Source organism: Drosophila pseudoobscura, chromosome X (assembly GCF_009870125.1).
Source record: "Drosophila pseudoobscura strain MV-25-SWS-2005 chromosome X, UCI_Dpse_MV25, whole genome shotgun sequence".
In the NCBI taxonomy this organism is placed as follows: Eukaryota; Metazoa; Arthropoda; class Insecta; order Diptera; family Drosophilidae; genus Drosophila; species Drosophila pseudoobscura.
In genome coordinates this window covers 47,449,876-47,463,039 of record NC_046683.1, presented here as the reverse complement: position 1 = coordinate 47,463,039, position 13,164 = coordinate 47,449,876, and the positions used below count along the sequence as shown (strand labels likewise).

The 13,164-nt window shown below is 44.5% G+C and overlaps 1 long non-coding RNA gene across 1 annotated transcript; it reads left to right on the top strand.

Moving 5' to 3' along the window:
* Positions 1-1,486: 1,486 nt before the first annotated feature.
* On the top strand, positions 1,487-12,919 carry LOC117184757 (uncharacterized). Its single transcript, XR_004470202.1, has 2 exons — positions 1,487-1,593; positions 12,840-12,919. It is a non-coding gene; the product is annotated as an uncharacterized lncRNA (long non-coding RNA).
* Positions 12,920-13,164: the final 245 nt, after the last annotated feature.

Below are 13,164 nucleotides of genomic sequence, written 5' to 3'. Positions count from 1 at the left end.
GAATAACTATTATTATAATTGTTATTCTTGATTTTTATTGAATAACTGTTATTATAATTGTTATTCTTGATTTTTATTCCATAACTATTATTATAATTGTTATTCTTGATTTTTATTTAATAATTATTATTATAATTGTTATTCTTGATTTTTATTGAATAACTGTTATGATAATTGTTATTCTTGATTTTTATTGAATAACAATTATTATAATTGTTATTCTTGATTTTTATTGAATAACTATTATTATAATTGTTATTCTTGATTTTTATTGAATAACTATTATTATAATTGTTATTCTTGATTTTTTCGAATAACTATTATTATAATTGTTATTCTTGATTTTTTTCGAATAACTGTTATTATAATTGTTATTCTTGATTTTTTCGAATAACTATTATTATAATTGTTATTCTTGATTTTTATTTAATAATTATTATTATAATTGTTATTCTTGATTTTTATTGAATAACTATTATTTTTGGATCAAAACATTTATAACATATTTATTATTTTGTTTGTATTGCTTTTGGTTAAATTAAAACTAAAAAAATTAAAAAAAAAGAGTGGGCACGGAATTTTGAAAGATATGTTTAATAGTGAGATCTAACAGGAGGGTGGATACCAAATTTGGTTACTCTAGCCTTAATAGTCTCTGAGATTTGTGGATGTGGCGGGGCGAAGTTTTGAAATATACTTGTAACAGTGACACATCACAGAAGTTCGGATATAAAATGTCGTTGCTCTAGCTCTTATACTCTTTCATCAAGAATATATACTTTATGGGGTCGGAAACGATTCCTTCTGGACGTTACACACATCCATTTCCACCACAAATCTAATATACCCCTATACTCATTTTGAGTATCGGGTATAAAAAGAAAACGGACAGATAAGGAACACCAGTCGCCTGTCTACCCTCATCGAACCTGCCCTGTCGTGTACTTTGTCAGCTAAGCATGACCAACTGATCTAATTAGGATATTATGTCACTTACTGGAACACAGGATATATACTCATATCGGGGGATATCCGAAAAGAGGGAGAGCGCAAAAGGGAACCCAAAAAGATGGGGAAAAAAAAGAGACCGAAAAGAGACAGTCATGTGTCTTTTTTAGGGAAAGGATCTTAACGATCTTGCCTCTTAAATTTGAGTACTTTATAAAAGAACAAAATACGAGCTATATTTGAGAACACTCCTTTGGGGTAGATGGACAGAATGATACATAAAGAGACATAGATGGATTAATAGAGACATACATATATGTATTAAGGATGGATCGAATGATAGGTGCATTCATATAAATACAGCATAATAGTGAGAATAATTCGGAGATAGTTTTCTATATCTATGAATAGGAGTATATTAGAATTTCTATCGATGGGAATTGGTTTAAGTTTATATCGACTTACAGATATGCAATACTGTAGAATATTTATTGATTGTGTATCTAAACTTCTCCCAAATTCTTTATACAATAGAGTGACGGCATCATAGGGAATTATACCAAAATCTCTGTCTTAGCTTTTCCAACTTCTGCTGGATTCCTGGACCTGGATGCTTCCTCCTGCCTTATCTCTGGGGATCCACTTGTAAGTTGTCACCGGCCAACAGCCACTAGCTCAATGTAAGCACCCGGCTAAGCTGCCACTTCCACCTGCCCACACCATCAACCAACAACCAAAGCCAGAGCCAGAGCCTACTCCAACCTCAGAAGCTGTCAATCCAGACCTGAAGAGCTCAACCCCAACTTCAATCTTCTCTCAGTTCCTTAAAAATTCCAACTAAATATGCGCGTGAGTCCGATAAGATTTTTCCGCCTTACACGACGATCCGTTCGGAGCTAGGGACCAATGGAGCTAGGGAGCAATGCCGGGGGACCATCAGTAGTCAGTAGTAGTAGTAGGTTGGGGCAGCTAGCTCCCAATCTCAATCGCCAGCCCATTTCCATTTCGATTCTCATCTGGTGCTCACATTTGACATTTCGAAGCGAGCATATTTCTCTCAAGTCTATGCCGCATGGGCCGCCAAATTGGTATTAAATTACTCACTTTGGTGATAATCGAAATGGACACGACACGATTACAGCAACAACAGAGGGACCCCGAAGGGGCACGGGGGGAATGCAAGCCATGGGATCCCACTGTGAACCAGTTCTTTGGTCTGGCCGGAGATCGTAAAGAAAGTAAAAATATTGAGACGCAGACAAGTTGAAAATGCCACCACATCACATTTTGAGCGTTTTCAAAACGATCAATTTTGTAGATAAGACAAGGTAGGGTCCATGTCCGTCCCCACAGTCGGGTTCCATCTGCAGCAGCAGTGGTTTGGATCGCATCGGATCGGATCGGATCCCCAGGTATGCAATCGGAGGCAGTTCTGGCCGAACAACTATATTAAAACGGGGTAAAGTGACAGAGAGGCTTCGAGGTGTTGCCTGTTCTGTTCTGTTCTCTCCTGTTCTGTCCTGTCCTGTCGTGTCGTCTCCCCAGTGGATCCAGTCCGTTCAGGGTCCAGTACAATCTCAACATGTGTCAAATTGGGCAACTAACTGACTAATCTCCCGGACAAACAGAGGAGCAGTCGAACAAGTGTTATTATTTCTCTAAATGCTCGGGATCAAAACAATTCAACTGTCAAATGGAATCCCTCCTCGCAATCGTAGACAAACGTGGGCAAACGGAAATCCTATTTGCATTTCAAACATTGCAATCCAGGGACTATTAAAAACAAATATTTGTGGGCACTACAATAAAGAAAAAAAAGGCAAGGGATGTGGTTCAGTAAGAGGGTTAGACCATGGGATACTCATTGCTTATTTAGGGGGATGTTTCGCATAGGATATCAAAGGCAAAAACCTGATGATATAGAATTGAGAACGGACTGGCTTCTTGGTATATAAAAAGGGAATATAAGAACAGCCAAAGAACCCAAGTTGTTGAAAGAATTTTCTGTGGAATCAGGGGATATATGATTCCATTCCTTGAACAACTCAAAAGAAAGGCAAAAGTACAAAGAAATAATAGAAAAGATTATAAAGTAGAACGGAATACAAGGTTCTATAACTTGTTTTTTTTCCATATAATATTCATTTAAAATATCTTCAAAATATAACCCACTTCCTTCCATCTCATCCTCAGCCAATATACCCTCACAATATATTACTGCTGGATATCAAAAAAGGATCAAGGCGCGAACACAAAGTGAACATATGTATTAGACGGTGGCAGGATGGATGGACGGACACCCCTTTTGGCTGCCTAATCCTCCAGCACAGCCGCACTCTCCCTCTCCCCCCTGTAGTCCTGTAGCTCATGACTCTGCCCGCACAGTGGACATCGGAGTGGAATCCGAGCTGGAGCTCGAACTATCCCTGGCAGCGTTTCCGCCTTGACAATTTGTACAATTGTCGCTCAATTTCTATAGTATGAAAAGGAGGTTGAACGAAGGTTGAACGGAGGCTGATCGAGGGGGTGGGTGAGCGCTGACAGGGGGCATGAGGCATGAGCAAACGAACAACTTCCGATTACAACTTCATTTGTAAATGTTTCCTTCGAACAATTTTTATCCACACACACAAACACAATGCCCTTTGGCACACGTGCCCCCGCCACCGTCACCGTCAACGCCACCGCCACCGAATGGGTTTTTGTTTGTAGTCGTCCTTGTCGAGGGTGCGACGTCCCACCAACCCACATCTGTCAACTTCAATGAAGTGTCGAATGGGAAGTTCATCATCATCATCATCATCAGCATCACCATCATCATCCAGAAATAGTTGCCGTTCTGATTCCTCAGAACCCGCTCAACATTTTTTTGTTGGTTATTTGTTTCTGTTACTGTTTTTATTGCCGGCTGCTGTGCGGGGATTTGGCCAGGGAATTGGTCCCACCTCCCCCCCGTGCGGAAATGTGGGTGTGTGAGTTACGTAAATTAAGCCTCTGGTGTATTTGGATCCCCCAGATTTGGCCACGCTTCAAACTCCCTCTTTCTCTATGGCTCTGTTGCTCTGTTTCTCTGGATGTTTCTCTCTTTGAAGGCTGCTAATCACTTTAACATACATTTGCATTGCATTTACACGCACTTTGACCCTCATTAATGACTTGCCAGCGCCGCCGTATAGCCCTAGGGGTAAGGTCCTTTTTTTCCGATGCCTTGCGTTGGTGCGTAAGGTTACGGGAGTCAAACGTTGTGGGTGGGGGTGGCTGTGGCTGTGGGCGTAACAACTTTATTATCTGCGATATTGTTTAACAACTTTTTATCTATTTTTCTTAGGAAACTCTCCGAGTGGATGGTTGGGTAGGAATACATCAAAGATTATTCGGTTTTCGTAGATTTTAATGTAGGAAGGTAGACCCATAGAATTGTCTTTGTTCCAAATGAAGCTTACTTCTAAAAGTTTCAGTAAATGTCTATTCTTCCAAGCAATTCTGTGTAGAGGCCTTAGAGGGATTATTCGGTTAAGGTAAGTCTTAAACCTCATGAGAAATGTCAGGAATTATAAGTATTTCCTCTAGACATTGCTCAAATACGAGTATTATCTTCATGTTTTCGTACCCAACGTACTAATGCTCTCAAGATCTCACCTCAGATACCTTCTCATACAACACTCTTAGAAACCCCTTTGCCATCCCACAATCTTCTCACCTCCTTTCAGGATCTTTGCTCAACTTTTGGTGACAAGTTTCCCGGGAACTTGAGAAATTTCGCGCGTTCTACGCGTTCAAACAATGAACTGGTTGAAGGGATTGGATTCTTCTTCCGCTTTCGACTCGAGTCGACTCTGACAACAGTTTAGGATTTCGCTGGCAGCTGCCTCATGCCTCATGCCTCGTGGCTCATGGCTCATCCTCATCCCGCATGCCTCTCTTGTCAGCGGCTCATTTCTATTCTTTGGGTATTTTCTTGGGCTGTTTTCGTTACAATTTTAGATTTTAGATGCGGGCTCCTGCTGCTGCTACTGAGTTTCATCTTTGAGTTGTTTTTTTGCGCCGAAAAACTTTTGTTTACTTGGCAAATAGAGAGGACTTGCAACCACCCACTCTTGCAGCCCAAAACACCCACTCGTGCACCCACTTTCAGCCATAGACAAAGTTGCCTCATGGCTGCCAAAAACTAAGCGACTGTTTAGTTGTTTCCCCTCCTCCCTCCCCCCTACAGTCTCTCTCTGTGTTTCTGCAAAGTTGTGTAAAGTTTTTGTTGCAACAAAGTTTTTGTTATGCTTCCTCCTCGCTGCCATCATCGTCATCATCACGGTATGGTTGTTGGATCTGTTGTACTTGTTGTACTTTCTAGCAATTTTTTCACAGTTGAATTCACAGAAATTTGTCACGTTTGTTATTTTTGCGAGACGAGTTTCGGTTGTATTTACCCAACTGATTTTGATAACATTCGTGCCACATAGGAAACCCATTTCGAGCCAACTCTTTGCCCCGTGCGACGACAGATGGGAGACGGGCCACGGGCCACGCCCCGTGAGCCAATGCGCCCATAAATCGCAGACACGAGCATTTTGTCCTTTATAAAGTCTAATCCGCATTTATTTTATGCTCGGCTACAAATCGTCGCTTTAATAGTGTCACCATGAGTTATTGGAGCAGATCCTCCATATCTTGCCCCACCATATGCGTCTCTCTTTGTGCCCTCTTCCCTGCTCTTCTCAGAGGGATCTGCCCCAACAAATAACAAAAATAAATGCATGCATTAGTTAATGTCCAGTCGTTGTCGCTGTCCCTGTCCCCATCCCCATCCCCAGTGCCTGCCCCTCCTCACACACACACACGGGGGCAACAACGGCAACCGTTTGAGACGCGGTTCGCAGCAGGATGCAGTTTATAAGCGAACCGAATCGAGCATCCAGTTGCTCTTGCCCCCACTTGCCCCACTTGATGCCTCTTGTTGTTGTCGTCCGTCGCCATCGCCGTCGTTGTCGTCGTCGTCGTCGTCGAAGGCGGCGGCGTCGCTTAAGCCAATTCAAAACGGTGGCCGCTGATCTCCTACTCTGCTCTGGACTCCAGCTCCGATTCCGATTCCGATTGTGATTCCCTCCTTACCCCCCAGCAGCTTCAGGTCCAGCTTCATCTCCATCTCGATCTGGAGCTTCCAACGGTGGACGTTGCTCGCGTATTACATTTCGCGCTCGATAAATCTCCGCTGCCTGCCCGCCCGACACATATTTCATATCAACGCAGATACTCCCCAGAATAGTGGTTCAAAATATGATTGAAAAATGCTGTAGAGGAATGTTGAACAAAATAAAAGTAGTAAAAAAGTAAAAAAGTTCCTTGTATATTCGATACTCGAAGAGAAGATTTCTTAAGATTCCAACAAGTAAATAAAGGAAATATGTTATAACCAAAATACTCCTCTCAATCTTATCTTTAATTTATTCCAGCCCGTCCCAAATCCTATAGTTTTAGTTCCATACAAGATTTTTACATTTCCAACTCTAAAGGAAGAAATTTTAGAGTTTCTGAACCTTTCAACCCAAAGAGGGTTTGGGAATTTCTTCACATCATTGGAAAATCAGATGCACTGGTACTAACACTCCTCTGAAGAGTCCAATTCGTTCCTGTAGGTATCCCCTTTTGAAAGGGGTTTCCAATGTTCACCATATCTCAACCCACTGTGCGTAGGAACGTCGCGCGGTTGCGCATCATAAAGCAAATTTCATTTTGAATTATTTTCTTATATTTTCCTTACTTATTCCAGCGATTCTCTCTCTGGTTTTTTTTCGCCCATTTTGGCCAGCTTGTTGTTGAGACGTATTGTGCTCCACAGAGCGGTGGTGGTGGTGGGGCACGGCTCTCTGTGCGGCAGAAAGGTGTTAATGATGATCATCATTATAGTCATCATCATCTTCAGGAAAAGAATCAGCAGCATATAGACTCTGTGTGCTATTGTGTGCATGTGAACATCTGTGTGTGGTGTGTGGTGTGTGGAGTGCGCGTGTGTGGAGTGCGCGTGTGTGTGTATGTCAGCTGCCCCATTGATGGGGCAGAAACGTTCAGAACGTTCTTAAGTAAAATTTAGGAGCTTTTCGGTATCCTGTCTCACTGTCTCCTCCTCTGGAGGACTGTGCGCACTTTAAGTTGATTTGCTGTGGCGATCATAATTCACTCGGTGCCTCGAAAGGATAGCCATAGCCCCTTGGACGCGATAACTTAGGGATTTCAATATGAACGGGTATGTCGGCATCTCATGAGTTGAAAATTGTCATAATTTATGAAATTAAACCATGAAAATATTTACTCATCAGTAGCTCAAAGGTAGAGTACCAGAATGCAGATTTCCAGGGGAGTAGCACGAGTCTCTCTCTCTCTCTCTCTCTCTCTCTCTCTCTCTTGGTTGGTGCCTTCCTCATTAATTCGGAAAGTGAGGCAAAACCTCGAAGACAAAACCAATGTTGTTGCGGTGGATATGCTGCAGCCACCCGAAAGTGGCTAATAAAGCAAATCTTGTTGACAATACTCGATGGTTGGGACTGCTGTTTCTGCTGCAGCAGAACTCTGTCTGCTTTTGGCTGAGCTCTACATGGAAATTTCGCCAATTAACACCTTTTAGCATGTTGGCCAAAAGACGACAACGGCAGTGGTCGATGCAGCACCAGCAGCAGCAGCAGCAGCAGGAGGCGACAACAACAGCAACATCATCGAATGCGTTAATTAAAATTATACTAAAAGCGGCAACAGCAGCAGCTGCTGTTTCTGTTGCTTTTGCAGAACAGAGAGAAGAGGCAGCAGCAGCAGCAGCACCACCACCATAAGAATGAGAAATGTGGCAACACACGAGGCGGCACACAAACATTCGCCTGTCGCTCAGCTATTAATATATATAAAATGGCAAATATACGATTAGCCAACTTTTTGCGTACCCCTGCAACATGTTGCTTCCCGACTGGGGCGCATAGTAAATATTGACAAGCAGCAACAGCCTGCAGCAGCAACAGCAACATCCACCGATCCGATCCGTAGAGGCGATCCGATCCGATCCGATCCAGAGACTGGGGCCAGAGCCAGAGCCAGAGCAACATGAATATCGCACCTTGTAAACTCATTTGCGCGTACGTGTTGAAACAAATGTTTGCGGGGGGTATGAGTAAGTAAAATAAAAAAATTGCCATCCAACAAGCCAAAACAACAGCAACATCAGTGGCAGCAGTTGGTGATTGCAGCGTGACACGAGGAGGAAATCATAAAAGCTCTCGAAGAAAGTGATTTTTATGCGTTTTTTCGGACTGGCCCAGACTAGACTTTTGCCACGCTTCCATCTCAAATCAATCATAATCAACAGCAACATTTAAGGCAGTGAAAGCTATAGGTAGGAACATTGACATGAAAGATACGCCAATCATTCCAGACTGAAGGGCCCTCTTAAGCCCTTCCGTTTACTCTTTGAAGCCTTTAGGGTTCTGCTAGTCTGGTCACGCCCCCATCTTTAGTGGCACAAAACAACAGCAAACAGACCAGTCCCCGTCCCGCCGGCAACAAATGTTGCATTGGCAATTGCCATAAGTCAGACAGCGGCAGTCAGCGGCAGAAGCAGCAGAAGCAGCAGCAGCAGCAGCAGCAGCGCCCCAGAAGAAACTGCAACTGCAACTGCAGCGCGGTAGCAACATGGCCACGCCACAGGAGTGAATTTCATTGCATGCAGTTTATGTGCGGCCTAATGGGGATGTTGTTGTTGCTGCTGTTGCTGTTGCTGTTGCCCCTCCTGGCGATGGTGATGGTGATGGGAAGCCACCAGCAACACGTCCATCTTCATCATGGACAACGGGTGAGCTCTGCTCTCCTGGCTTCTGGCTTCTGTCTCCAGGTTGCTGCTTCCTCGTTTGCCCTGCTGTGCACTTGGCGTTTGTCTGGTTTTTTTTTCGGCACCATGACACCAGCAGAGCAGCCCACAATCCCCGCCTCCCCCCGACCCCCACTGTCCACCGATCCCCTCCACCTTTATGCAAATGCTGCTGCTGCGTCTGCCACTGCCACTGCTTCCACTGTATCCACTGCTGCTGCTGCTGCTGCGTGTCAATGCAAACTTTGCTGACTTGCATGCGAATGTTGCCTGCACAAACATTGAGGTGTACTGCCAAAGTTGTCGTCATACTCGTAGTCGGAGGAGTCGCCGTTGTCGTCCATGTCCATGTTGTTTCTGTTGGTCTTGTCTTGTGCTGTTTGTGTTGCAGCAGCAGCAGAAGCACAAGCAGCAGCATCAGCGGTTGTGGCAGCCACCGCCTGGCTTGTTGGCCTGTGCGACCACAGCTGGGTGTCCTGGACGCTGCCGCGTACTGTTAAGCAAACTCTGAGGCAAAGGGCAAGGGATTCTGCAATGGAAATTGGACTTGGCCCATGGCCATGGCCCAGAGGATTGAACAGAAGCCCCAGTGTGCGTATCAGTGCTGTTACCGAAAATGTTGAAAGATAAAGTTGAATAAATAAAGCTGTTATAGGAAAGGAGATAGCACCTACAGGGACAGCCCTCTTCGGCGGATTTCTATGAGAAAAGAAACATAGATTGTTATCGTATGAGACCATCTGCCAAAGGATCTTTTTATATCACCGTATTCTTCCCAAAGCTCAGCCTCAGCTTAGCGTTTTTCTGGCCATTCTCCGTCAGCTCTTTTTGGCTATAAATTAACAAAACCCTCAGCACTGATGTGCGTAAGTTGTCGATGCCTCGAATACCTCTTCCCTAGCCCCCAGCCCTCCATTTGGTGTTACATTTTTACGTGCTCCAACGCCCAATGATGGCACACAGAGCACTGCTGCTGCTGCTGCTTCAGCTTCTGCTGCTGCTGATGAAGAGAGTGAGGAAGCTGGACAGTTGACCACCGGCCAACGCCTACGCAGGCAGGCAGTCGGAATGGGAATCGGAATCTGCGGGGCACTGCAGCATGATAAATGTCCGATCCCCTGCCTAGGTGTAGCACGGCTCTCTGTGTACGTGCCTGACAGGCAGGAGACAGGGGCCTTCCCAGAGAGGGCTCCGCTTACCCAAGAATGTATCTGTATCTCAGGCTGAGCATAACTTTGGGTTACCTTATGGAGTGTGCCTTGTGCCTTGTGCGCTGTGCCCCTCGAGTGAGACGCCTCTGACTGGCAGAAATAGAACGTGTGCCAGCGCGAGTCATGTGGTGAGGATTTTGGCACCGAGCTTTTTGCGCCCCCCCAAAATCAATTAAAATGCCAAGCGGCATGAGTCACACGGCACGCACACAGCCGGAGCAGACCCGGAGACCCATCAGCGCTGAGGTTGGTCCTCAGAAAGTGTTGAAAGCCCTGGCAGAAGGCTGGCCACCTTTTGTTTGGGACCTCCTCAAAGGCTGATCTGACGATGACGACCATGACGACGACGCTGATGATGCAGATGCAGATGGAGATGGAGATAGAGATTGAGATGGAGATGGACCTGGCGATGATGGGCCAATAGCCAGAAATTACAAAGCTTATTGCATGGGGGGCATGCGGCATACGGCATGCGGCATGAAACGAGCGTTGAGTTGTGTTGTCAGTTGCATATGGTACGAGTATAAAAATTTGCATACCCAATCATCGAGAGGCAATCCTCACACTTGACCCCGTTTCTTGACTCCAACTCCGGCACGTTCTGTAATCGATCATCAATGCTTAAAGTGGCCGACGCCGCCGCCGCCGCTGTTCATCAAAGATATACATATGTATATCCAAGATCCAAGATCCAAGATCGGAGACCAACAAAGCGCATACCACAGATATCAATTAATTTCAGCGGGCCAGGCCATGCCAGGCCGGCCCAGGCCGGGCCAGGGCAGCGCGTGAAGCGCGGACGTGAAAAGGCCAACAAAATCGTAATAAGTCAATGCCTCTGATGGACACTGAGACTGAGATCGAAGTTCTGGAACTTGAGACCTTTTTCACTGCCTATTGATAAACACACAAATAATTTTGTAGCAGGATGGGGACTCTGTCTCTTGTGTCTCTCTCTCTCTATCCCTATCTCTCACTCTGCGAGGCGAGTCACAATCATCATCAATCGGTTAAGAAAATATTTAACAAGTGTTTGAATGATTTTGAAAAATGATGTGCAGCATGTGCAGGAACAGCACCAGCGACAGCAACAGGCCAACAGACCAACAGTCCAACAGACCAACAGGCAACAGCTTCAGCCTCGAGACCAAAGTCGTCTACAAATTATTGCACGCGATCGCTCATTTCCAGCAGAAATAACACAAACACGGCAGCAGCACCAGCAACAGCAACAGCAAGAGCAAGAGCAACCAGAACCAACAGCACAACAGGCCGACCGGACGAGGTACCAGGAGAGGGCCCGAACAGGCAGGCCCGCGGAGCAGGCAGGCCAAAACTCGAGTTGCCAGTTTCCAATCTTGAATGCGATGTAGATATAGCAAATAAGATATGGCTGGGGCATGTCATGAGGCTCGCGACTGTGAAAACATCTCAATGGCAAAAGTATCACATCATTCATAATTTCATTGCCGTAGAGAAGAGCATGGGATCTCGTACTCGTATCATGGGGATCAAGATCGAGGGCACGGCAGGGCAGGGCAACAGAGGCAACAGGGGCACCACTGGGAATTGAGTTGTTGTACGTTGCTTGCCACGAAAATCTCTCGCTTCAAGTGTTGAATGTTTGCTCAAATAACAACGAAAACAACAACATCAGATACAGCAACCAGGCAACAGATCTCAAGATCTTAGATCTCGCTCTCTGTTTCTCTCTCTTTCTCTATCGGTCTCTCGGGAGATCTCTTGGGGGCGCGGTGAAATTTGACAAATGAATCGAGGAGCCGAGAAGCCGGAGCCCGAACCCGAACCCGAAAAAAAACGTATACGATATGTATAATACTGATAGCAACCGTGTTTTCAAGTCTGTAGCCCGGAGTGATCATTATTAATGATGACGATTTGTTGATATTTTTGTAACGTACTGTGGAAAGCCCTCCTCCGTCTGCAATGCGATCGCACAATTATAAACCAACAACAGAAATTACAAACAAGTGCAGTCCCCTGCAGACCAGACCCTGCTGCCTGCTGCCTGTTGTTGTCCTCTCCAAATGTCCAAGTCATGGCCACCACCACCCGCCCTCTCACATTCTCAATCGAATGCCCCTTTTCGAATCTCTCAATCTTCTTCGATCCCAATAAGCATGATCATCATGATGATCTTCCACACAAATTGCTTTATCCGAACAGCTGCTGCTGCTGCTGCTGATGGTGCAGGCAGGAAATCTTTGCATAATCTAGGCTTATAATTCAATTAATACTCGCACTCGTCCCTCTCTGTGCACTTAACGCCCAAACTTGAAGTGCAACACTAGAATCCAACCACATGACTGGCAACATGAGTGTCCGATCGTCCGAAGTGCTGCAGATGGGAGATGGGATGACGGCCAAGATCGTCGTCACACTGTCTGCTGCAGATGCTTTAGTTGATCCATCGGTGAATGGGCACAGGTACAGGTACGGGTACAGGTTGATGATGGAGCTGCACCGGAAATCGATTTCGAGTGTTGCCCAAAGAGATCGGTCGGCATTAGCATTAGCAAATGATACTGCTGATGGGAGTGATAGAAATTAAGGCATTAGCAGGCGATTTCTATGGAAAGAGTTAGGGAAAGTGAAAGATGTTCTATCTGAAACATACCCCAGAATGCAACCGATCTTTTAATTTTGTTTGTGCTTGATCGCCAACCAATCCCAGTTTCATATATAAAAATCACATCATGGTTTCTTTAAAAAAATGCTTTTTGCTTTCTATTCTTTCTTTTTAATTGATTTCGGTTCATCATTAATTGTATTTCTTTATAATTTGTGTTAACTAAATGTTAATATTTTTGTTTTAGTTTTCTTTTCTTTTCATTTCGTATCCATTGCGGCTATCATTACTATTTACAAATGCCTGGACAGCTACGACAAAGGATACATCTATATATATTTATATCGATTTTTATACATTTAAAAAACAAGAAAATAAACAATAACAACGTTTCTCATGGTAGGTATACGATATTGATAGGATAGGCATACAAAAAAAAATATATTTTACAGGAGCCTTGGCAAGCAGGATATCAATCTTACAATCTAAAAAAAAAATATTATATGTAGATCCATTTACGAGGGGCGAAACACTTAGCGACTATCGAATATTAAACTAAATTAAATTTAAAT